The following is a 24150-nucleotide window of genomic DNA, read 5'->3' on the forward strand; positions in this document are numbered from 1 at the left end:
CTCACCAACAATGCAAGAGGGTTCCTTTTTCTCCACATCTTTGCCAATGCTTGTTGTTTCGTGTGTTTTTGATTTTAGCCATTCTGACAGTTATGAGGTGATATCCAATTATAGTTTTGATTTGGATTTACCTGATGATGACTGATGTTGAGCATCTTTTCATGTCTTCTTTGGAGAAATGTCTGTTCATGTCTCTGGCCATTTTTTAATTGGATTGTTTTTTAGTGTTGAGTTGTATAAGTTCTTTGTATATTTTGGATAATAACCCTTTATCACACGTGTGGCCCAGGAAGAAGTAACATCAACCCGGTAGCCGAGTTGTGGCGCTGCAGTGGAGGTGCTTCTCCGACAACATGTCCCATCTACCCATGAAACTGCTGCGCAAGAAGATCGAGAAATGGAACCTCAAATTGCGCTAGCGAAACTTAAAGCTCCAGGAGGCTTCGGATGTGAGCTTATCGGAAACCCAAAATGGAGATGTGTCTGAAGAAACAGTGGGAGGTGGGAAGGTTAAAAAATCCCTAAAACAGTCTGTGAATGTGGGCTCGTCAGAAGCCCAGAATGGAGAGAGAGCTAAAGAAACCGTGGAAACTGTACAAGTTAAAAAAAAAAAAAAGAAAGAAATCTACCATAATAATCAATGGAGAAGCAGCAACACAGCCTCCCAATTCAGAATCCAAAAAAAAGAAGAAGAAAAAGAGAAAAATGGTGGATGATGCTGGGCCTGATACCAAAAAAGCAAAAACTGAAGACAAAGGGGACTCTGAAGAAGGGGCCTAAGCTCCTGAAGAGACAGAACACAGTGTGCAGAAGCCAGATGAGCAGGAAGAGGACAGTGAAGTGCCCAGCCTACCCCTGGGACTGACAGGAGCTTTTGAGGATACTTCATTTGCTTCTCTTAGTAATCTTGTCAATGAGAACACTCTGAGGGCAATAAAAGAAATGGGTTTTACAAACATGACTGAAATTCAGCATAAAAGTATCAGACCACTTCTGGAAGGCAGTGATCTAGCAGCCGCAAAAACAGGCAGTGGCAAAACGCTGGCGTTTCTTATCCCTGCAGTTGAACTCATTGTCAAGTTAAAGTTCATGCCCAGGAATGGAACTGGAGTTCTTATCCTCTCACCTACTAGGGAACTGGCCATGCAGACTTTCGGTGTTCTTAAGGAGCTGATGACGCACCATGTCCACACATACGGGTTGATAATGGGCGGCAGCAACAGATCTGCTGAAGCACAGAAACTCGGTAATGGGATCAACATCATTGTGGCCACCCCAGGCCGCCTCCTGGACCACATGCAGAATACCCCAGGGTTTATGTATAAAAATCTGCAGTGTCTGGTTATTGATGAGGCTGATCGTATCTTGGATGTTGGGTTTGAAGAGGAATTAAAACAGATTATTAAACTTCTGCTAACACGCAGGCAAACCATGCTCTTTTCTGCCACACAAACTCGAAAAGTTGAAGACTTGGCAAGGATTTCTTTGAAAAAGGAGCCATTGTATGTTGGTGTTGATGACGATAAAGCTAATGCAACAGTGGATGGTCTTGAGTAGGGATATGTTATTTGTCCCTCGGAAAAGAGATTCCTCCTGCTCTTTACATTCCTTAAGAAGAACCGGAAGAAGAAACTGATGGTCTTCTTTTCATCCTGTAAGTCTGTGAAATACCATTAGGAGTTGCTGAACTACATCGATTTGTCTGTCTTGGCCATTCATGGAAGGCAGAAGCAAAATAAGTGCACAACCACATTCTTCCAGTTCTGCAACGCAGATTCAGGGATATTGTTGTGTACCGACGTGGCAGCTAGAGGGCTGGATATTCCTGAAGTGGACTGGATTGTTCAGTGTGACCCTCCAGATGACCCCAAGGAATATATTCATCGTGTGGGAAGAACAGCCAGAGGCCTAAACGGGAGAGGGCATGCCTTGCTCATTTTACACCCTGAAGAATTGGGTTTCTTTCATTACTTGAAGCAATCCAAGGTTCCATTAAGTGAATCTGAGTTTTCCTGGTCCAAAATTTCTGACATTCAGTCTCAGCTTGAAAAATTGATTGAAAAGAACTACTTCCTTCATAAGTCAGCCCAGGAAGCATATAAGTCCTACATTCGAGCATATGATTCCCATTCTCTGAAACAGATCTTCAATGTTAATAACTTAAATTTGCCTCAAGTTGCTCTGTTGTTTGGTTTCAAGGTGCCTCCTTTTGTTGATCTGAACGTGAACAGCAATGACGGCAAGCTTAAAAAGAGAGGAGGCGGTGGCGGCTTCGGCTACCAGAAAGTCAAGAAAGTCGAGAAGTCCAAAATCTTCAAACACATTAGCAAGAAGTCCTCCGACAGCCGGCTCTTCTCCCACTGAAGACATGCCTTCCTTTGGTCTTGAATAGCTTTGTCCTGAAGTGGATTTTTTCCCTTTCTCTAACAAAGGAACTGTTGTGGTTTCAGAATTGGGACTGATGGAACAGGAGTATGAATTGACGTGCGTTACAAGCACCAGGCACTGATACTTCCAGGAGATACCACTCTTATTTGGGGATGTAAAACAGAGTTCAATTTTTCTAGGTTGTTCAAGAGCAAAGCAAGGGATCTTTTGGATTTTGTTATGACGACAGAGTATTTTAAATCTTTGACCTCCAAATTTGTCATTGTTTTGAGGGGGTGGAGTATTTTTTATTTAAAATCAATTAACGTGTAATGTGTTAATGGTTTTTCATAGGTGGAGTTCGGTGATTCATCAGTCATATATAACACCCAGTGCTCATTACATCACGTGCCCTCCTTAATGTCCATCACCCAGTTCAACCTGCCTTAGAAGGTTGAACTTGGAAGTGACCTGGTACACTGGGGCTGGTGATGCAGAAGATTGTCTCAGGTTTTTTGTTTTTTTGGTTTGTTGTTTCTTGGACCTTAACCATAGTTCCTGACCTCCCCTGAAAATGCTACTGTGGCTAGGAAGCACTTTTAATGTACGGTGGCGTTTGTTTTTATATATGCCAGATTTTAAAGCAGTGAGCCTTTCCCATTTTTTTAAGAGCACAAAGTTTGGGTTATTTGTCACTGTTACTTGAATAAAGCACCTTTAGCAGTCCTAACATTTGTTGGGAACAGTGGGAATCTGAGATTTTTGAGCCTCATTTACACCGATATAAGTGTAATAATCTGTTCTCCATTTAATAACTTAGCAAAACCCTTCTTGAAAAAGGCACAAAGTGATGACACAGCTCATTCAACTTTGTTTCAAGTGGTTTGGATTTTGGTGAACCCTTCCAACTCTGCAGAGTACTCAGGAGACAAAGCATCTTTTTGAGAAAAGTTTCCCCTTCCAGAACTGTGAAACAAAAATAGGTTTATGATGAAAATTGGAAATGAACAGCAGTCAAAAAAGAGCAGCAAAAGATGGGGGTTTCATCATGTGGGGTTTTTGTTGTAGGAACTCTTGACTTCCAGAGTGCTTCATGTGTCTTGTTTTATTTCCAGTGCATTTTATAACGACAAAATGGTTATTACATTTTGATCAATTTGAAACCAAAGTTGCTGGCATTGTTTTTCTGTTGTGCCAGTTAATGTTCATAGTTTCCTGTTAAATACGAGTACACTGAGAACTTCAGATGGGGAGGAAACAGCCTGATACAAGAGCATCCCAGTAGTAAAAACAAGAAGTGATCCTTTGAGTCTGAGCTTGGCCACTGTCCCCCTGGCTGGACCTGTCCTAGGGTTCAGGCCTTGACTGCTGGACTCCTGGCATTGAAGAACTCTTTATCTAAAACATCCAGTAACTTGTTTTTCTTTTTTGTTTCAGAAATAGTCATGTCTCAAAAAATACACAAAAACAAAGGGAAAACTCTTTAATCACAGAGCGGGAGTAAAAACTGTCGATATTTTCGTACCTAACCATCAGGGGTTTTGTATACATACTTTTAAATTTTCTATCAGAATTGAAGTCATCCTTTACCCCCTACTTGTAACCAGCTTGTTTCATAACGTGTTATTTTCCCGTGTCATTAAATAATTAACGTCCGTTTTATATTTCAAAAAAAAATAACCCTTTATCAGTTATATGATTTGCAAATATTTTTTCCCATTCCGTAGGTTGTTTTTTAGTTTTGTTGGTTGTTTACTTCACTGTGCAGAAGCTTTTTATTTTGATGTAATCCCAATAGTTTAGTTTTGCTTTTGTTTCCCTTGCCTCAGAAGATCAATCTAGAAGGATATTGCTGTGGTCAATGTCTGAGAAATTACTGCCTGTGCTCTCTTCTAGGATTTTTATAGTTTCAGGTCTCACATTTAGGTCCTTAATCTACCTAGGGTTTATTTTTGTGTATGGTATAAGAAAATGATTAAATTCCATTCTTTTTCTTGTCCATGTCCAGTTTTCCCAATACCATTTGTTGAAGAGACTGTCTTTTTCCTAGTGCATATTCTTGCCTCCTTTGTTGACAACTAATTGACCATGTAATTGTGGGTTTATTTCTGGGCTTTGTATTCTGTTCTGTTGATTTGTGTGTCTGTTTTTGTGCTAACGCTATAGCTTTTTGATTACTACAACTTTGTAATATAACTTGGAGTCTGGAATTGTGATATCTCCAGTTTTGTTTTTCTTTTTCAAGATTGCTTTGGCTATTGGGGTCTTTTATGGTTCCATATAAATTTTAGGATGGTTTGTTCTACTTCTTTGAAAAATGCTGTTGTTATTTTGATAGGGATTGCATTAAATCTGTAGATTGCTTTGGGAGGTATAGACATTTTAATAGTATTTGTTCTTTTTCTTTCTTTCTTTTTTTTTTTTACAATATTTTTTCTTCCAATCCATGAGCATGGAATATCTTTCTATTTCCTTGTGTTGTGTGTTATCTTCAATTTCTTTCATCAGCGTTTTATAGTTTTCAAGGTACGGGTCTTTCACTTCTTTGGTTAAGCTTACCTAGGTATTTTATTATTTTTGGTCCAATTATAAATGGGATTATTTTATTAATTTCTCTTACTGCTGCTTCATTATTAGCAGATAGAAATGCAACAGATTTCTGCACATTTATTTTGTATCCTGTGACTTTATTGAATTAATTTATCAGTTCTAGTAGTTTTTTTGGAGTCTTTAGGGTTTTCTGTATATAGTATCATGTCATCTGCAAAGAGTGAAAGTTTTACTTCTTCCTTACCAATTTGGATGCATTTTCTTTCTTTTTCTTGTCCAATTGCTGAGGCTAGGACTTCAAGTACTGTATTGAATTAAAGTAGTGAGAGCAGACATCTTGTCTTGTTCCTGATCTTAGGGGAAAGCTCTGTTTTTCCCCATTGAGTAAGATGTTAGTCGTGGATTTTTCATATAAGGCCTCTATTATGCTGAGGTATATTCCTTCTAAACCTACTTTGTTGAGGGTTTTTATCATGAATGTATATTGTATTTTGTCACATGCTTTTTCTGCATCTATTGAAATCATATGGTTTTTATCCTTTCTCTTACTGATGTGATATATCATGTTGATTGATTTGTGAATATTGGACTACCTTTGAATTCAGGAATAAATCTCACTTGATTGTGGTGAATCATTTTGTTAATGTATTGTTGGATTTGGTTAGCTAATATCTCTTGAGGATTTTTGTATCTATATTCATCAGAGATATTGGCTTGTAGTTCTTTTTTTGTGGTATCTTTATCTGGTTTTGGTATCAGGGTAGTACTGGCCTCATAGAATGAATTTGGAAGTTTTCCTTCCTCTTCTGTTGTTTTGGAAAAAAACTGAGAAGAATAGGTATTCGCTCTTCTTTAAATGTTTGGTATAATTCACTTGTGAAGCCATCTGGCCTGGACTTTGTTTGTTGGGAGTGTTTTGATTACTGATTCAATTCCATTGCTGGTATTCAGTCTGTTCACATTTTCTGTTCCTTCCTGATTCAGCTTTGGGAGGTTATATGTTTCTAGGAATTTCTCAATTTCTTCTAGTTTGTCCTGGCGTCATATTTGTATTTTTGAAGGTTCTTTTGGGCTGCTATGTAAAGAAAGGCAGGTGAATGCTTTGAGAAAGATTGAGAGGGTATGAAATTGTCTAGGTGAGAGATGATGAGAGCCTGATGTGATCTGGTGATCTGGAAATGGAGAGAAGTACATGGATTGGAGAGACATTAGAAAGTTAGGTTGGTAGGACTTAGCACTTGACTGGGTATGAGGATAGGAGGGGGAAGGGTGTGGGTTAACTCAGGCTCTGATAGTGTATGTGGGAGGATTGCAAGTTTTCATGCAGCAGCAACATCCTGGCATTGCTCTGTTGAAGATCTTAGTCAGAATCTCTTATTGCATGTTTGTCATGTACCACATTAGTAAGCAGAGGACTAGGGCATAAATCTATATTAGAATACTTCAGAGCCTAGGATCAATTACAAGTGGGGATGAGTGGCTGGAGATAATACAGAACTTGGTTTAGAGCCAGGGCTGTGAATCCCTTTATAATCTATCTTAAAGAATTTGTTTTGTTTTTTTCTTGATATGTACTTATCGAGGGCACTATTCTGGAGCTATGGACATGAAGATAAATACCCTCTCTTAATGAGCCCAGAACCTAGTACAGAGCTTTCTCATTTGATACCTGAGTGGGTCACAGGTAAGCTGAGTGAGAGACCCCTCAGCGATCAGGGCAGCCAGGCAAGCTCCTCCACTTACACCTGTGTGGCATGCATATATATGACTTTTTGTGTGTGCTGTGTAAAATTTCAGGATTCACTGGTGTTGGAGACAAGTTAGACACAATAAGGGCAGTAAGAATGACAACAATAGTAATAATATAATACACTGTAATGATACAATAAAGGAATAGTAATATTTAAAAAAATCTGCTGGGAGATGGTTTGGGTGACATTTTTAAAAGCAAGTGTTCTCCAGGAAGCTGGAAGAATGGGTACCTATCCTTCTGGAAGTTTCAAACCTGAAAATTCCATTAGACTTCCAACTATAAAATACCTCACTTTTTTCTTCAATAACTGCCTACTTTTTCAGGTAAAGTGACATGAAGCATCTTCCATCATATTTCATCAGCTGATGAATTTTGAAAATGTACTATGTGCTACAGAATGGATGGCAATGTAATAATATGTCTCTACTCTTTCCCCCTCTGGGTAAGAAATGGGTATGGAAAGGTGATGTAGCTTCTCGTTAAGTTGAACCTGAGTGTTTCCTAAAGTGATATCGTACTCTTTCATTATTTACTTCCTTCAGCTTCTCAAAGTTTAAGTTATAGCTGAGAAGTTTCCAATGCTTTTTCATGAAAGAATCTTTTATAGCTCCTAAAACTGTATGTTGGCCAGTTAAATTCGTTATTTCTCTCTACAGATTTGCTGTACATATCAAATAACATTGTGTTTTAAATGTTTTTGGTACATAAGAATTTCATTACATCTGGGTGATTCTATTGTTTTGCCACTCTTTCTTTTTTGCTCAGGGAAGCATTTAGAAGGTCACATAAAATGACCATTGGTTAAATCCACTTACAGGACGATCATCCTATGAAATGTTCAGTAGATTACACCGGGTTTTAAATCATGATTTGAAGTTTAATTCAAATCAATAAGGGAATCTCTTGGAGTGATTGCAACAGTTGAAACTGGGCCTAGAAACTCACTTGGTTTACTGCATTACTAAAAGTGAAAATAAACACGAAGCTATTTGCAACATAATTCATGGCATGTCATTAATGTATCCCATTATGATGGGAATGACATCCAGATATGTTGAGCTGTTTGCAAACCCCTCTTCTGCAGTGTTAGCAGTTGGAAACAATGGCAAACTTTGTTACTACCTTTTCCAGTGCCACGGATATATTATTAATCATCTGAGACTTTAGTAATGAGGATTCAGCTTGGGCCTCAAAGCCCATATCTGAGCTCTCCCTATCCTTCCTCAGGGTGCTTCCATCACAAATGGAGCTTTTCTAGACTTTTAGCATTTAGTGCAAAAACCCTTCTTCCATTTTACAAATATACGATGTAGGCTTTTATACACAATCACTATGATAGAGCTTCTAACCACATCAGTCCACTGTTATAATCAAGCTTTTTGTGATAAGAGTATTTTAAACCATCTTGACAAATGCTTATAATTATAATAGTTATCATATGGAGCACTCAGTATCCTCAAAGGGATTTAAGTATATGATAGAATCTTCCTTTTAAAAGAGTTTATCAGCCAGCAGATTTTCATTCTTATGTACGGAAAGTGCATTTTAGATACATAAAACCACAATAAGTAAGCTCTTAACTATGTCAACCGTTGTAGTAATCAAGCCCCTTTCTTTCCTGAGTATTTAAACTATCTCATTAAGTATACTTTTAGAGGATATAATGACATTCCTCCACACAATCAAGGAGAATGTCTTGCATTTATGCCCTTTCTTATTAGACTCCAGAGTTTTAGAAGTTTGGTCACTAGGATAATTAGGCCGCCAGTGCTTCTCAACCCTCTTTACCTACCTGTCAATTCTAATGGCTGGAGAAAGACAATTTGCCAAATTGAGAAAGTTGCTTTGAGGCTGGAGGGAAGTGTAGGACAAAGGAAGCAAATTTACAACCTGTCACCCTTCAAGGCTCTGAGGAATAATTTATGAGTTCTTGAAGTCAGTGTCAGTTGCGTGGCCCAGAAACATGGGCATTTCTGATATAAGTCCTCAAACATTCATCTTGATTTAAAAATATGGGAAACTTTGACCAGAATGTTCCACTAAGGCTCTCAGGCAGTTTCAGAGTAATACAAGGCATGCAGTGTGCAGACGCTGGTCAGCTCCTGGTCTGGGCATCTTTCCAGGTAAGTATCAAATGTGGGTCCAGCTTGTCTCCCGCCTGAACTTCAGAGGTTGGGGATCCAAGACTGTTTTTCATATCTTCTGATTCTTTCTGTGGCATTTACTATAGCAGGCAATAAATGTGAGATGGGATGCAAAAGAACGAGATATCTGTGTTTTGTGGAATTAGACTTGTTATTTTATTGTTTTGTTTTGACTTTTTAAGCCAATATTTTACTTCAGCCTCTACTACAGATTACTTTCATACTCACAGATCCATAGTAAGGGATGGGATAAATGACTCATTTAAAAAGTCAAAATAGGGCGCCTGGGTGGCTCAGTTGGTTAAGCGACTGCCTTCGGCTCAGGCCATGATCCTGGAGTCCCGGGATCGAGTCCCACATCGGGCTCCCTGCTCAGCAGGGAGTCTGCTTCTCCCTCTGACCCTCTTCCCTCTCGTGCTCTCTGTCTCTCATTCTCTCCCTCTCAAATAAACAAATAAAATCTTAAAAAAATAAAAAAATAAAAAAAATAAAAAGTCAAAATAAAGTGATGAAATAATGATTACATATACACATACATTGTATGTATATATCTGTATATTGTATGTTTACATATATTACACATATATGTATAAGTTTATACATATGTATATATACATATGCATACACACATTATTGAAGGGATGGCTATCTGGTTTTAAATAATAAACAAGCTTTAAATTGCTTGCTCATCTCAATTCTCAAAAGGATTATAAAGAGTGAGAGAAAGATGACCTTAAGTATTTTTTATAGTCCTCTTTTCATCCTGAGTCTTTCACACTCAAAAATCAATGTGAGACTATTAAGCTCATGATGTTGTGGTTCCAGTAGAATTTAAGTTCCATGAAGAGAGGTGCCCCCTCACATCGACTCCATTACCTTCTTTGTGTGTGCCTTTCAGGGAGTGTGCTTATTTACTGCAAATAGCATTGGCACAACCATAAATCCATAGGACTATTTTGCTTTTCATAATCTTGGAAATGACAAAATCAAAGCCAAATGAATTGGGTGGTACTGAGAGGCCAATGGTGTTTGTAAAGGGTACAAACATATTTTCTGGTTCTGCGTAATGTGTGGACAGTCATCAGGTGTCAGGGCCTCTGGAAGACCGATGTGTCTTCATTGATAGCAGTTTTACTCCCAGGGAAACAATCGGATTGAGAAAATCAAAACCTTCCATGTAAGTGAAAGCAGCTTCTTTCTAACTTGATGGGTGTGATGTCCTTGAGGACTTGGTTAGCTTTTATTCTCCTTTAGTATATGGAAAAGTCCATGCAGTTTTATTTCTACATAAACCCATTAAAAAAATTCCAGTGTATGCTTTAACATCTTTTTGTTGTTATTAGGTGTCTCTGGGTGGAACATATTGTAATCTGTCTTGCTTGATTGCTCTGGGCACCTCAGGAGCTAACTTCCTTAAAACTTAAAAGAAGTCTGCTTTTTTTTTTTTTTTTTTTTAGTATCTAAAGGGGTAGATACTGGGGAGAGGAGTCTTCAAATCCTCAACAAATCTCAATTTGACATCCCTGACAAGTCTTTACCCACTGTCTGTGTTGCCATCCCTGCTAAGCACAGTCAACTCTCCATGGACAGATTCTCTCTGTATCCCTTCCATTGGTTTCTTGGCCCCAAGACTCTGCTGTGCCTGTGTATTTTCATTAGGCTCATTTCATAGAATTAAATTTCTCCTTGTACTATTCACACTCCCAGCTGTCAGGGCTGCCCTAGAACTGAGAGCCAAGTGTCCTGTGACCACGCTGTTTGGAAGGAAATAGACAAAATGATGGGGAGAAATTGTGCGCCTCTGTGTTATTTGGCGTCAGAGGTCCGCCGTGATTGGAACTGAAAAGTGTGTCAGCATTCGCCCTCATTCCGCTGCTCTGCATAGTGCTTCTGACAAGCAATGCTTCATCACAGACGCAGATTTGAGAAGGACTTGTGCAGTCCACTGTACATCCATAAATCAAAGAGGAGGGCCGCCCAGGTCTTCCTACTTCGGAATAAATGGAATTGAAAATGAAATGCCTAGTAATGAACACTTAGCTGAAAAGGTTAGCAACTGGGACAGGGAGTGGGAGATGAGAGAATGAGGGCTAGGTGATTTATTAAATTCACAAAATCCCTAATTTTGCAATTTAACACCATTTCCCTTTGTTCTGCTCTCAGTAGAGATGGAGAACAGCTGGTTAGTACCACCTGTGTAAGAATCCATCATATTCTTGAATACCATTAATAAATTTCCCCACAATCTTTCCAGCCTTAGAAAAAGACCGATTTCTTTAATCTTTCCAAAGTGGTAAATCAAGCCACCAGTTCAGGAATTCAAAATGTTTTCTGAGAATTGTTTCTTAGGCTAGAGCCCAGAACAGAAACTTTCTCAGCCCAACGGGGTGGGGGGTGGGGCGGGAATTTCACCATCTGGATGAAAGTGGAAATGACAAAGACAGGAATTCCAGCTGTGTGGTTAGGCCTTGTGAGAAGCTAAGGAAACACAATCTACTGGGCCTCAGCAGAAGACCAGGAATCCTAGTCTACACAGACTTTTCTGGCGGTGGTTACTGAAAGGCTGTTAAGATCCAAAGCCACTCTGGATTACAGTGTTGCCTTCTAGCAGCTGAGTTTGGGGATCCTTTATGTCTCTGTGTTATTAATACGATAACAGCTATTAACATGACTTGGCCACCCTTACCTACTGCTGCTTCTATGACTTACTGAACAACTGGGGTTTTTTTTTTTTTGGTACTAGTAAAATTTCCAAAGGGACTGTGATTGACCAGTAAAATTTTGTAGAGCACTGGTCATATTATATGTTACCTATTCTTTGATCAGATGTTCATCCTGGCTCCAGCGGTAATGGAGGTCACATGGCACTGATCATCTCCATCAATCACTGGGGCTTCCTAGGGCTCCCTTAGCAGAGACAGACTGACAGCTGGTCAGGAACTTTGTTTAGTCAATCTAGTTGAGTTGGCATTGAAGGTTCAGAGTAGGGAGAGAACAGCTTTTCTGTGTTGCCTTTCCATCTGAATATATCCTTATGCTTACAAATGCTTTTCCCTGCATCAGTGGTCATGTCACAACTAAACAAATGTCACATGCTGGGAATTGGGATCCTTGGTTACTCATCTCTTGCTACATGAATCCCATGTAGCATTAGAGGTTTTTTTTATTTTGTTTTGTTTTGTTTTGTTTTTCCCACTTTAAGTTTCTCCTTTTTTACACGGCAGTTGATGTATTTCAGTTTTTTCTATTTTTTGGGTTCAATTTCAGAAATTTGTGTTTTCCTAAAAAAATCTATTTCACTTGAATTTAAAATTCTTTTGGGTAGAGTTTTACAAAGTTTTCTCTCATGCTCGTTAATTTTCCCACTCATCTTGGATTTATCAATTCCTTAAATTTTTAATGTTACTCTATCTTCATTTCTGTTTTCCTAAAGTTGATTTTGTTACTTTTTAACTTACTGAATTGAATGCTTAATTCATTGATTGTTAGTCCTTCTATTTATGAATAAGATTTTTCTAAAAACATATGAATTTGTCCGAAAGAACTAGTTGAATCTTTATTGTCCTGGAGGGATGGTCACAGTGTATTGTTAAATGAAAAAAGCATGTTTGGGGTTAAATATTTAAAATTATGAATTATGTTCTATGTCATTAAAATGTTAGTCATAGTTACACATAAATCTGATACTGTTCACCAACCTCATGAGTTGAATAGGGAACAGCTGATATGCATGGAATTATTTTAGCAACAACAACAGATGCCCTCTTCATCAAGCTTGTCCTCTTGATTATCCTGCATTCCAGATCTGGACCACTTCTCTTTAGCCACTAAGAGGTCAAGGTCCAGCTCTTATGCGATCTTGGCTATTAGCCCTTTCAGAAACCACCCCCTTGGCCCCGGACTTTCTCCTGTCTTCATCTCACATAGACCTTGGTGTCTACATCTGCTTGAGTTCTTATTATATTGTATCAATTTTCTTTGCTAATTTTTATTTTTAGTTATTGAAGTAAATGCTCATTGTAGAAGTGAAAAAAACATAAACATGCAAGACAAAGTTAATCAATTGCCATTGCCTCCTTCAAATAAGCTAATAGCTTGATGTATATCGTTACATATGTTTCTGCATGATTATATGACTGTATAAACACATTTAAAAATATTTTTTTCCAAAAACAAGATTGGAAGATATTTATTATTTCATTACCAACTTGTCTCACTTAAAATTACAGCATGATCATCCCAGTAGGTTAACAGATACAGAACTAAACTGTGCTTTTTAAAAAAAGTAAAACAATTTAATTGTGGTAAAATATACATATATAATTATAATCTTAATCATATTTAAGTATATAGTTAGCAATATTAAATATATTTGAATTATTGTGCAACCGATTTCCAGAGCTCCTTTTAACTTACAAAACTGAAACTATACCACCCATTAAACAACTCCATGGGGTTGTTCTCACCTCCCTCCAGCCCATGGCAACCACCATTTAACTCCTTTAACTTACAAAACTGAAACTATACCACCCACCATGTAACTCCTTTAACTTACAAAACTGAAACTGTACCACCCATTAAACAACTCTATGGGGTTGTTCTCATCTCCCTCTAGCCCACAGCAACCACCATTTTATTTTCTGACCCTAGAAATTTAACTGTTCTAGATACTTCATATAAAGTGGAATCATACAGTATTTGTCTTTTTGTGACTGGTTTATTTTACTTATTATAATGTCCTCAAAGTTGCATGTGCTGGAATTTCTTTTTCAAGGATGAATAATATCCTATCGTATGTTTATACCACATTTTGTTTATTCACCTTTTGAGAGACATTTGAGTTTCTTCTACCAGTTGTCTACTGTGAAAAATGTAGCAGAAAACTTGGTTGTACAAAAACCTCTTTGAGACTCCTTTTAACACTTTTGGGTAGATACCCAGAAGGGGAATTGCTGAATCATATGGCAATTCCATTTTTAATTTTTTGAGGAGCCACGATGCTTTTTTCCATAGTGGCCATACCATTTTATGTTTCTACAGGCAGTGTTTCTACACGGTTTCAGTTTCTCCAGTAGCAAGTTCATAATTATTATATTGATTTTACTTTTTAAAAAAAAAATGTGTGTGCCTTCTTTCTAATATACCAGAAGGATAGTGCTGAAGAGCTAGTGCTATTTAATTTGGACCTTGAAGAAAGGAAAGCAAGGGCAAAAATGAACTACTGGGACTTCATCAAGATAAAAAGCTTGTGCACAGCAAAGGAAACAGTCAACAAAACCAAAAGACAACCGACAGAATGGGAGAAGATATTTGCAAATGACATATCAGATAAAGGGCTAGTATCCAAAATCTATAAAGAACTTATCAAACTCAACACCCAAAGAACAAATAATCCAATCAAGAAATGGGTAGAAGACATGAACAGACATTTCTGCAAAGAAGACATCCAAATGGCCAACAGACACATGAAAAAGTGCTCAACATCACTCGGGATCAGGGAAATCCAAATCAAAACCTCAATGAGATACCACCTCACACCAGTCAAAATGGCTAAAATGAAATGACAGATGTTGGCAAGGATGCAGAAAAGGGGGAACCCTTCTACACTGCTGGTGGGAATGCAAGCTGGCGCAGCCACTCTGGAAAACAGTATGGAGGTTCCTCAAAAAGTTGAAAATAGAGTTACCGTATGACCCAGCCATTGCACTACTGGGTATTTACCCCAAAGACACAAGTGTAGTGATCCGAAGGGGTACATGCCCCCCAATGTTTATAGCAGCAATGTCCACAATAGCCAAACTATGGAAAGAGCCAAGATGTCCATCAACAGATGAACAGATAAAGAAGATGAGGTATATATACACAATGGAATATTATGCAGCCATCAAAAATGAAATCTTGCCATTTGCAACGATGTGGATGGAACTAGAGGGTATTATGCTAAGCGAAATAAGTCAATCAGAGAAAGACAAGTATCATATGATCTCACTGATACGAGGAATTCTTAATCTCAGGAAACAAACAGGGTTGCGGGCATGGTGGGGGGTGGGAGGGATGGGTGGCTGGGTGACAGTCATTGGGGAAGGTATGTGCTATGGTGAGTGCTGTGAATTGCGTAAGACTGATGAATCACAGACTTGTACCTCTGAAGCAAATAATACATTATATGTTAAAAAAAAATATCGTAGGAAGGGAAAAATGAAGGGGGGATGTTGGAGGGGGAGACGAACTATGAAAGACGATAGATTCTGAGAAACAAACTGAGGGTTCTAGAGGGGAGGGGTGGGGGGGATGGGTTATCCCAGTGATGGGTATTAAGGAGGGCACATATTGCATGGAGCACTGGGTGTTATATACAAACAATAAATCATGGAACACTACATCAAAAACTAATGATGTAATGTATGGTGACTAACATAACATAATAAAATAAAATTAAAAAAATTGGGCCTTGAAGGACAGCTGAGATTTCATCGGGGGGTATAGGGAGGGTCTCAGTGGAGCTGACCCTGCACTGTCTGCTACTGGCTCTGGATCATGGGCCACCTTCTGATGTGATTGCCATGATGGTTATGCTTCAGTTGAGTCTTGTTTAAGCTTGGTATCAAAGTATAGCAAATTGTCCACTTTAGATTCAGTGAATCTTCAACTTTGAAAAAATCTGACTAAAATTATATTTCTCTCTCTAGAAAAAATGCACATATATATATTCAACATTTATTGCAAATTTGGAGGTTTTAATGTCCCCTGAATATCCCACTGATGCCCCCCTCTGAGCTACTTGAGTTATGAACACCTGCTCCAAAATCTGACTCAGCTCTTTCATTTTGGTGAGCAGAAATGGAAGGAGCTCTTTAAGCTTCATTATTTCTCTTGCCTTCATCACACTGCTCTTTGTCACTTCTCATCTTTGTACTAATCTTGATCTTCCCCATTCGCTGCCTCTTCTCTTCACTGGTCATTGTTTACAAATTGTAGAATGCCCCCTTTAGTTTATTCTTAAGTTGTTAGCATATGGTGTTCATTCTCTCTATTATGGAATAATCCTCAAGACATCTCCAGAAGTAGGTAGGGGATCTCATATCATCAATTAATTCCGGTAGAATAGGCACAGTTGCCTCATAGTGATTGCCAATAAACCTTTAGCTATAAAATAGGCAGCTTTGAATACTATTAGGCCTTTTGTTTTATCTTAAAAATTTCTTCCCTTTTTCCCTTGCTCCAGGCCCTCAGGGTGCTTTCTGGTTTTTGAAGATGTCACATTGGAATAGAACTGAGATTCTAATATCTGGCACATGACATCCTGAATAAAACAGGACCATATTTTGTGACCTAGTTCTGAATAAACTATACTGTCATCGTGGTGTTTAATTCATTAAAAATAACATGTTTTTCTTAAAAAGGTTGTACTTACATTAAAAAAATGAGGAGCAATAGTCATAAACAGTAATGTCCATGAGTTTTCAGCATATTTTTTATAAGAGAAAGCACCTTTAAAGTATCCCCTCTGTATAGGGATATTTGATTTTGAGTTGACATGTCAAAATAAAAAATTTAAAAAAAGTTAGGAGAGACTTTCCAAAGTAGTGATGTAGGACATCTTTAAAGTGCATTTGCATTCTAGTTTTTACTCAGTCTTACTGTGACCCTTAAAATCTACATTTGTTTCTAATTTACTGTGTTATCATCTGTCAAAATGCATTTTGTCAGCACCTTTTCACTGAAGGTTTAAACTCACTTTTCAAGGAGAAGATAGGTGCAAAATACTGTGTGTTTAAAGTTAATTTTCTGTTAACTTTTCAAAATGTTGCTTAAAGATCTTTTTGATATTTGGGAAGCCTCAGAATTTTTTGTGAGATTTCACAATCTTTTACATAGAACATAAAGTTGTGTTTTGTGATGGGAAATAAAAACTTGAAAGATTTAGATGATTCTAACTTAGGAATTTTAACAAGAGCTTACATTTGGCCAAGAATATTTTCTCATCTTATTTATGATTTTCATTACTCTTTCTTCTTGATGGTTAATTATTCAGCAGACAGATGAGGATAAGCTTATGCTTCAGTACCAGGCAAACATAGAATCTCAGAGTGGCTTAATACCTAAAGCTTATTTCTTCTCTTGTAAAGACATCTGTAGGTCAAGTAACTATCCACAACACTGTCTTTTGGGTGGTGTCTCAACAGTGTAGTCTCCTTTGACCTATGGCTCAGCCATCTCAACTTTTGATCTCTAGGCTTCCTATGAATGAGAAGGGAGCTCACACCTGCTCTTCAGTGCTTGGCCAACCCCTGCTCACAGAACATTGACCAGAACAAATCATGTGGCCCTGCCTGAATTCAGGAAGATGAAATATGGGGAGCACATGGAATATTTGGTTTGCAATACTATCTCTGCTGCAAAAGTGAATTCTAAATTTGAATTTTAAAGCTAGAAGGGACTTGGGAAAATATCTCCCTTATTTATCAGTAAGGAAGCTGAAGTTACAATGGTCAAGCCACTAACTCACTGCTACTTTTTAAAAGATTTTATTTATTTATTTATTTATCAGAGAGAGAGAACACAAGCAGGGGAGCAGCAGGCAGAGGGAGAAGCAGGCTCCCTGCTGAGCAAGGGGACTCGATCCCAGGACCTTGGGGTCATAACCTAAGCTGAAGGCAGATGCTCAACTGACTGAGCCACTCAGGCATCCCACACCGCTACTTATCTTAAGTGGTGTCTTCATTATGCTTTCTTTAGTGCACTGAGGAGATCATTCAAATAGTCTAGTTATAATGCTGCTTTGCCTTAATCTTGCCATTCTTATTCTTGGACATTTTGAACTTGGGATCACAATTAGATAAATGTTATGCCATCTTGTTCAATAGTTAGTTATATTGTGGATGGCTGCAGAATCACAGAATATGTCATAACATAATAGCACTTTGGACTATAAGAGATTTCTCCCCCAGAAGTAAATTATTCTGGACCCATGTGGTAGGCTTTAAATCCTGCTCTTGAGTCAAAGTAGATATGAAATCTGGAATTTATATGTACATTAAACATTTCCTTTTCATGGCTGGAGCTTCTCTCAGAGCTTTGATGATTTAAGCCCTAAGATAAACCAAGATGAATTGTTTGACTACTTATTTTCAAAACCCAGCTGAGCATCAGCTCTAGTTGGTAGCTAAAGAAGTGAAAACCAAAACACAGAACTGAATATTTTATTTACTGATGATAATGCTCAAGGAACAAAATGCATTCCATTATTACAAATATACAGAACCATAAGTTTAATTTCTGTACTTACCTCATTGGAGATCAGTGAGCTTTCTGACCAGCAAAATCCATGGACCACAACTTCAGTACCATTGAAATTAGTGGCAGTTGTAGAACTGAGCGCTAACAGGTAACTAGCTGCTTCTGTCACATTGTACTGTAAGAATTTAGGATAATTAATATTTTGAACTAGAATGTGCACATTATTTCTTATTTGGCTACAGATCTTTTGTGTATATGCTATTAGGCAGAACACTAGAGGAAATTTTGGTACCCTTGGACCAGAGTATTTGTAACATCCTTTGAGAGTAGTTATCATTTTACTTATATCATGAATGAGAAAATCGAGGTTCAGAGAGTATAAGTAACCTTACTAAGATTACACAGAATAAGTGGCAACCTTAGATTTTATTCATGATTGTATCTGATACAAATGCTAATGCTTTACCGTCATTTTAAATGACCTAAGTTCAAGTTAACAATATCTATTTGTTTCCAATTGCTGCTGTAACAATTTCTACAAATTAATGGCTTAAAATCATACAAATTTATTATCTTACATTTCTAGAGGTAAGAATTTTGAAGTTTCAGTGGACTGAAGTCAAGATGGTGACAGGGCTTCTTCCATTCTGGAGGCTTGAGGGGAGAATCCATTTCCTTGTCTTTTCTAGCTTCTGGAGGTTGTCAGCATTTCTTGGCTAGTGGTCCCATCCTTCACATGCAGTCAGCAGTGTAACAGCTTTTAGTACCTCTCTCTAACTCTTACCATCCTGTCTCCCTCTTAGAAGGACCTTTGTGATTGCATTGGATTTGCCTGCATATTCCATCTCAAGGTCCTTAACTCGATCACACCTGCAAAGTTCTTTCTGCTACAGAAGGTAATGTATTCACATGTTCTAAGGATTAAGGTATAGATATCTTTGAGCGGCCATTGTTCAGCCTACCACACTACAGTATTTCTCTTGACATGCATATTTCAACAATAGAGTCTAGGTTATTCTAGTATGTTTTTTTTGGGGGGGAATACAACATTTATTTTTATTTTTAGACATTAAAACTCTACAAAATATTAAAAAATAATAACAAATCCATAGTTTTAGTAAGAAAAGATGGACTTGGCACACACCCCTTCACCCATAAAACAGAAGGGACTCTGACATGTGTCTCAAAATGGAGGGGGAAAAAAAAAAAGAAAAAAGAGAGACAGACAGACAGATAGACCAGGGCCTTACCCTAACAAAATACAAAGATTTTGCTTGAACAAAAAAAAAAGTGGCAATGAAAATTCAAATTGTCTTAGGGTTAAATGTGACACTGCACAGGATAGGGTAATTTCTCCTCGTTCCATCTTTTATCTATGTGAGATGGAAATCTCCTCCAGCCACATCTATGAAAAATGAATTGTTTGACTATACAAACTGGTGTGTCATCTGAGCAGGAGGAAAAGAGAACTTCTAGTGGCAATGCAGTGGTGTGGGCCCATTCATTTTCTAAGAGATTTAAGAGAAGGGAAGTGGGTGTTCTGAGAGTTTCATTGAGAAATGGAGACAATGGATGACCTCTCATGAAAAATAGCACTAGACATCTGGTGGACCTTTACTTATAGTCCTACATGGTACTATCTTGCCTCCCACCTTTGTGGACCTGTTTAATGCATGCCCAATCTCTTGCCAATTCTATACTCCATTGCTTAACTGTCTGCTCCTCTCCACAGTGACTACCACTCATGCTTAGCCAGCCTCACCTCTTACCTGGACCTCTGACTAACTGGGTTCTTCCTGCCCTTCACTTCCTCTGGTCTGATCTTCACACATCAGCCAGCACTTGGCTTAAGACAAAAATTGGAGGGACACCTGGGTGGCTCAGTCATCAAGTGTCTGCCTTCGGCTCAGGTCATGATCCCAGGGTGCTGGGATCGAGTCCTGCATTGGGCTCCCCCTACTCCGCAGGAAGCCTGCTTCTCCCTCTCCCACTAACCTACCTGTGTTCCCTTTCTCGCTGTGTCTCTCTCTGTCAAATAAATAAAATCTTTAAAAAAAAAAAGACATAAATTGGAGTATATCACTCTGCTCAGAACCCTAATGGCTTTCTGCCACTCTTAGGAAAAAACCCAAAATTCTAAACAGAGCCTTTTATGCTGACTGGCCTCCCTCTTCAGCGGCCTGCCCTCTCCTAATCACTGCACAGTGGTCACTTGGGTCTACTTCAAGATCCTCCATTGGGCCAAATGCTTGCCTACCTTAGAAACTTCAAACATCATGTTCTCCCTGCCTGGAACGTTCTTCAGCTCACTAAAATGAGGCAATTCCTTTCATCCTCAAAAAGATTAGGTCCCCCAAACTCTTCACAGAACCCTAAACTTTTCTTTCGAACCTATCATCAGTTTGTGATTATACAAGACACGTGTAGTGGTGAGGAGAGTGGTCTCTGCTCCGGCACCTACCAGCTATAATTTTGAGCATGTCACTTAATCTCTGTGTAGAACTAATGCCTATACTAATAAGGTTTTATGAGGATTAAGTGACTTTATATAAGTTTTGAGAGGTAGAATTTTAAGCTTACTTTGCATATTACAAGGATAATTAAGAATGATCACTTCTGCCTAGGAAAAGGGGATATTTTGATTAGATGATCAAAGCTTGTCAACCTTGGAGATACTAAAAGACCGAGGTTGCTTATGTCTTTCAGCATGAGATTAGAGTTACACAAGAGCCTGGGTTTGGCCACTGTCATAGCTGGTGTCATATCTCTACCTTTGCTTAGAGAGACCATATGTCTGTGGTGAAGCTTGCATCCTCTAGTCTATGACTGCCTGGTCCAGAATCTGGAATTTCTGCTGTTTCCTGGCTTTGTAAACTAGTTTTTTAGCCCTCTGAGCCTCAATTCTTTTCTAAATAAAATGAAAGTAAGGGTTGTGAATATTGTTGTGAAAATTAATGAGAGGATTCATGTAAATTACTTAGCCCAGAGTGGATAAGACATAAATATTAGTAATTGTTACAAATTGACTAAGATTTACCTTGACGAAGATTGTTACCTTGACTAAGACTTCTCAACCCTGAGTCTTAGTTTTCTCATCTAAATTAGGAATCTATTCAATCAATAGATATTTATCTGGCTCCTGGCATTGGATTGCAGAGTACCTGTTGGCTACAACAGAGAATAAAACTCAGGGAGTTAATAACATCTACCTGCAGTATTTGTGTAAAAATTTAATGAGATAATGTATAATTGAAGTACTCATTATGCTTTCTGGCATACTTTATTCACTAAACAAATGTTAATTTCCTTTCTTCTTAGTTGATGGAAGGGTCTTACTTCTCTTTTCTAAAAGTCCAAGGGTAATCAATTTCAGTAACTTAATGGGATGATTAATGTAATAAATCACTTGTTTTCTTTTTTACTTTAAGTGGTATGTGTTGATGAGATATGATTTATTAGACCAGTTACATACATGCTAAATTATTTTGAATGAGATCTGTATAACAGAAAAAGAGAATATGACAGAAATGTCTTGTTCTTATCAAGTATCATAACTATGTGCGTACTTATTTTCTAATATTGGGTTCCACTGAGACCCTTTAATGCTTAAGGACAGCTTCTGGCATTTCAGTTGTTGCAGATAATACAGCTGCTCAATAGAGATTGAAAGACAATCGTAAACTGAAAGATGATCATGGAGAAAACATTTAAATGAAGAACCTTGTAAATAATAAAAAGGAGATCTATTTTGGCCCATTTGTCCCCAGTCCCTGCTGCGACGCTTCATTCTCCCTGTTCTTTTTTTTTTTTTTTTAAGATTTTATTTATTTATTTGAGAGAGAGAGAATGAGAGATAGAGAGCATGAGGGTGAAGAGGGTAAGAGGGAGAAGCAGACTCCCCGCCGAGCAGGGAGCCCGATGCGGGACTCGATCCCGGGACTCCAGGATCATGACCTGAGCCGAAGGCAGTCGCCTAACCAACTGAGCCACCCAGGCGCCCCATCCTCCCTGTTCTTTAAGAGGGACTTGGAGGCACCCCAATGTTTCTAGCAGCAATGTCCACGATAGCCAAAATATGGAAAGAGCCCAGATGTCCATCAACAGATGGACAAGAGGATGTGGTACACACGCGCGCGTGCGCACACACACACACACACACACACACACACACGCTGGAGTATTACTCAGTTATCAAAAAGAATGAAGTCATGCCATTTGCAACAACATGGATGGAACTAGAGGGTATTATGCTAAGCAAAATAAGTCAATAAGAGAAAGGACAATTATCATATGATCTCACTCATATTGGAACTTAAGAATCAAAACAGATGAACAAAGGGGAAGGGAAGGAAAAATAAAATAAGATAAAGACAGAGAAGGAGACAAGCCATAAGAAACTCTTAACTATAGGAAACAAACTGAGGACTGCTGGAAGGGAGGGGGGTGGGGGGTTGGGGTAACTGGATGATGGGTATTAAGGAGGGCACTTGATTTAATGAGCACTGGGTATTATATGCAACTGATGAATCACTAAATTCTACCCCTGAAACTAAAAATATACTATATATTAACTAAATTGAATTTAAATAAAAACTTTAAAAAATAAAGGGACTTGGAAGGTTAATCCAAGTAGGAGTGAACTGATCATGGGACCTAAATGACATATGACTTTGAACTGCAGTAGGAACTCAGCATATCAAAGACACATGCTAAGACCAGTGAATAGAAAAACATATCCTCAGGTTAAATCTAAGTACTGAGGAGATAGAGTACTTTTGAGCAGTACCAGTATGGAAGTACCCAGTGTTTATGACCAGTGTCTGTTCGGATAGGTTAAGTCTCATGCTGTATTAATTGTTAAAAATCTTGAATAGTTACTTATAACTTATTTATTCCTTGGGAAAAATCCTGCAGAGTGCTAAGTATCAAATGGAATAAGGGACTTAGGGTGAGGGAAGCAGGACCGAGGTGAAATGGGGTTTAGAACTAACATACTAGAATCAGGGAAACCAGAATTGGTAAAATTAAGCTAGAAGCAAATCAGAGAAAGGGACCTTACATTTTGAGTCTCATGTATTATTTGAAACTTGCCTTGGGGGTCACATTTGGGGGGGAGATGAAATAGGTGGGTTGGCTTAAAGTATAGATGGCAAAAAAACTAATATAGCTATATCTATATTTATATACATTTATATATAAATATATATATAAATATATAAATATATAAATATATAAATAAATATAATAAAAAATAAATAAATATAAATAAATATAAATAATATATAAGTAATATATATATTTATATATACATTTATACTTGATTGTAAGTGTAAGTATACTTGATCCCATGTTTTTGGAACTTGAAGAATTATTTTTTAGGTCATTTTTACCATTTAAAAAATATTTCAAACCGATCCTATTAACTTCAAGTGAAAACAATTCTGTAATTTGCTTTGATACTTTGGGAAAGGTTGCATTACAAATGCAGCGGTTTCTTTTATTTTGGGCAGTGATTAGACTAAATTCCCTAAACTGTATAAACTTCTTGATCTTTTACTGAATTCCTAGAATGCTTTTAGCTCGCACCAGTATCTTTCCTTTTGAACTTAGCATTTCTAACATTTTGACACCTCCCAGGTAAGATAAATGGATTTTTGCAGGGTAACAAAATGATGATAGGTTCAAACTTCAACCATCTTGAAAGGTTCTGGATGTCTGTTGCAAACTAATGCTAGTATTTTAAAACATACTTAATAGTGAAAAAATTTAAGTTGAAATATCTGGAGCAATTCTAGTTATTCAGTAGGCATTGCTAGCAACTCTCTTCTGAGAGATTGAGGCATTTATAAAAAATGAAAAAAGAAGAAGAATAGAAGAAAGACAAGAACTAAAAAGAAAGAAGCAGACTTTACTACTGCAAGTAATTTATAAAACATGAAAAATAGCCAATTCTATTGCCTTATCTGTATACCTGATACTTATTAAAATTAATATAGTAATATATTTTAACTGACACATCCCTTCTACAAACTTGAATCACTACAGTTAAAGAAGTTCCAAATGTATATCAAAAATAGTGAGAATCGTATATATAAC

General features: G+C 37.8%; 1 pseudogene; it reads left to right on the forward strand.

Moving 5' to 3' along the window:
- The first annotated feature begins 353 nt into the window (after positions 1–353).
- LOC113917925 lies at positions 354–2364 on the forward strand (annotated as a pseudogene).
- Positions 2365–24150: the final 21786 nt, after the last annotated feature.

Source organism: Zalophus californianus, chromosome 1 (genome assembly GCF_009762305.2).
Source record: "Zalophus californianus isolate mZalCal1 chromosome 1, mZalCal1.pri.v2, whole genome shotgun sequence".
Taxonomy (NCBI): Eukaryota; Metazoa; Chordata; class Mammalia; order Carnivora; family Otariidae; genus Zalophus; species Zalophus californianus.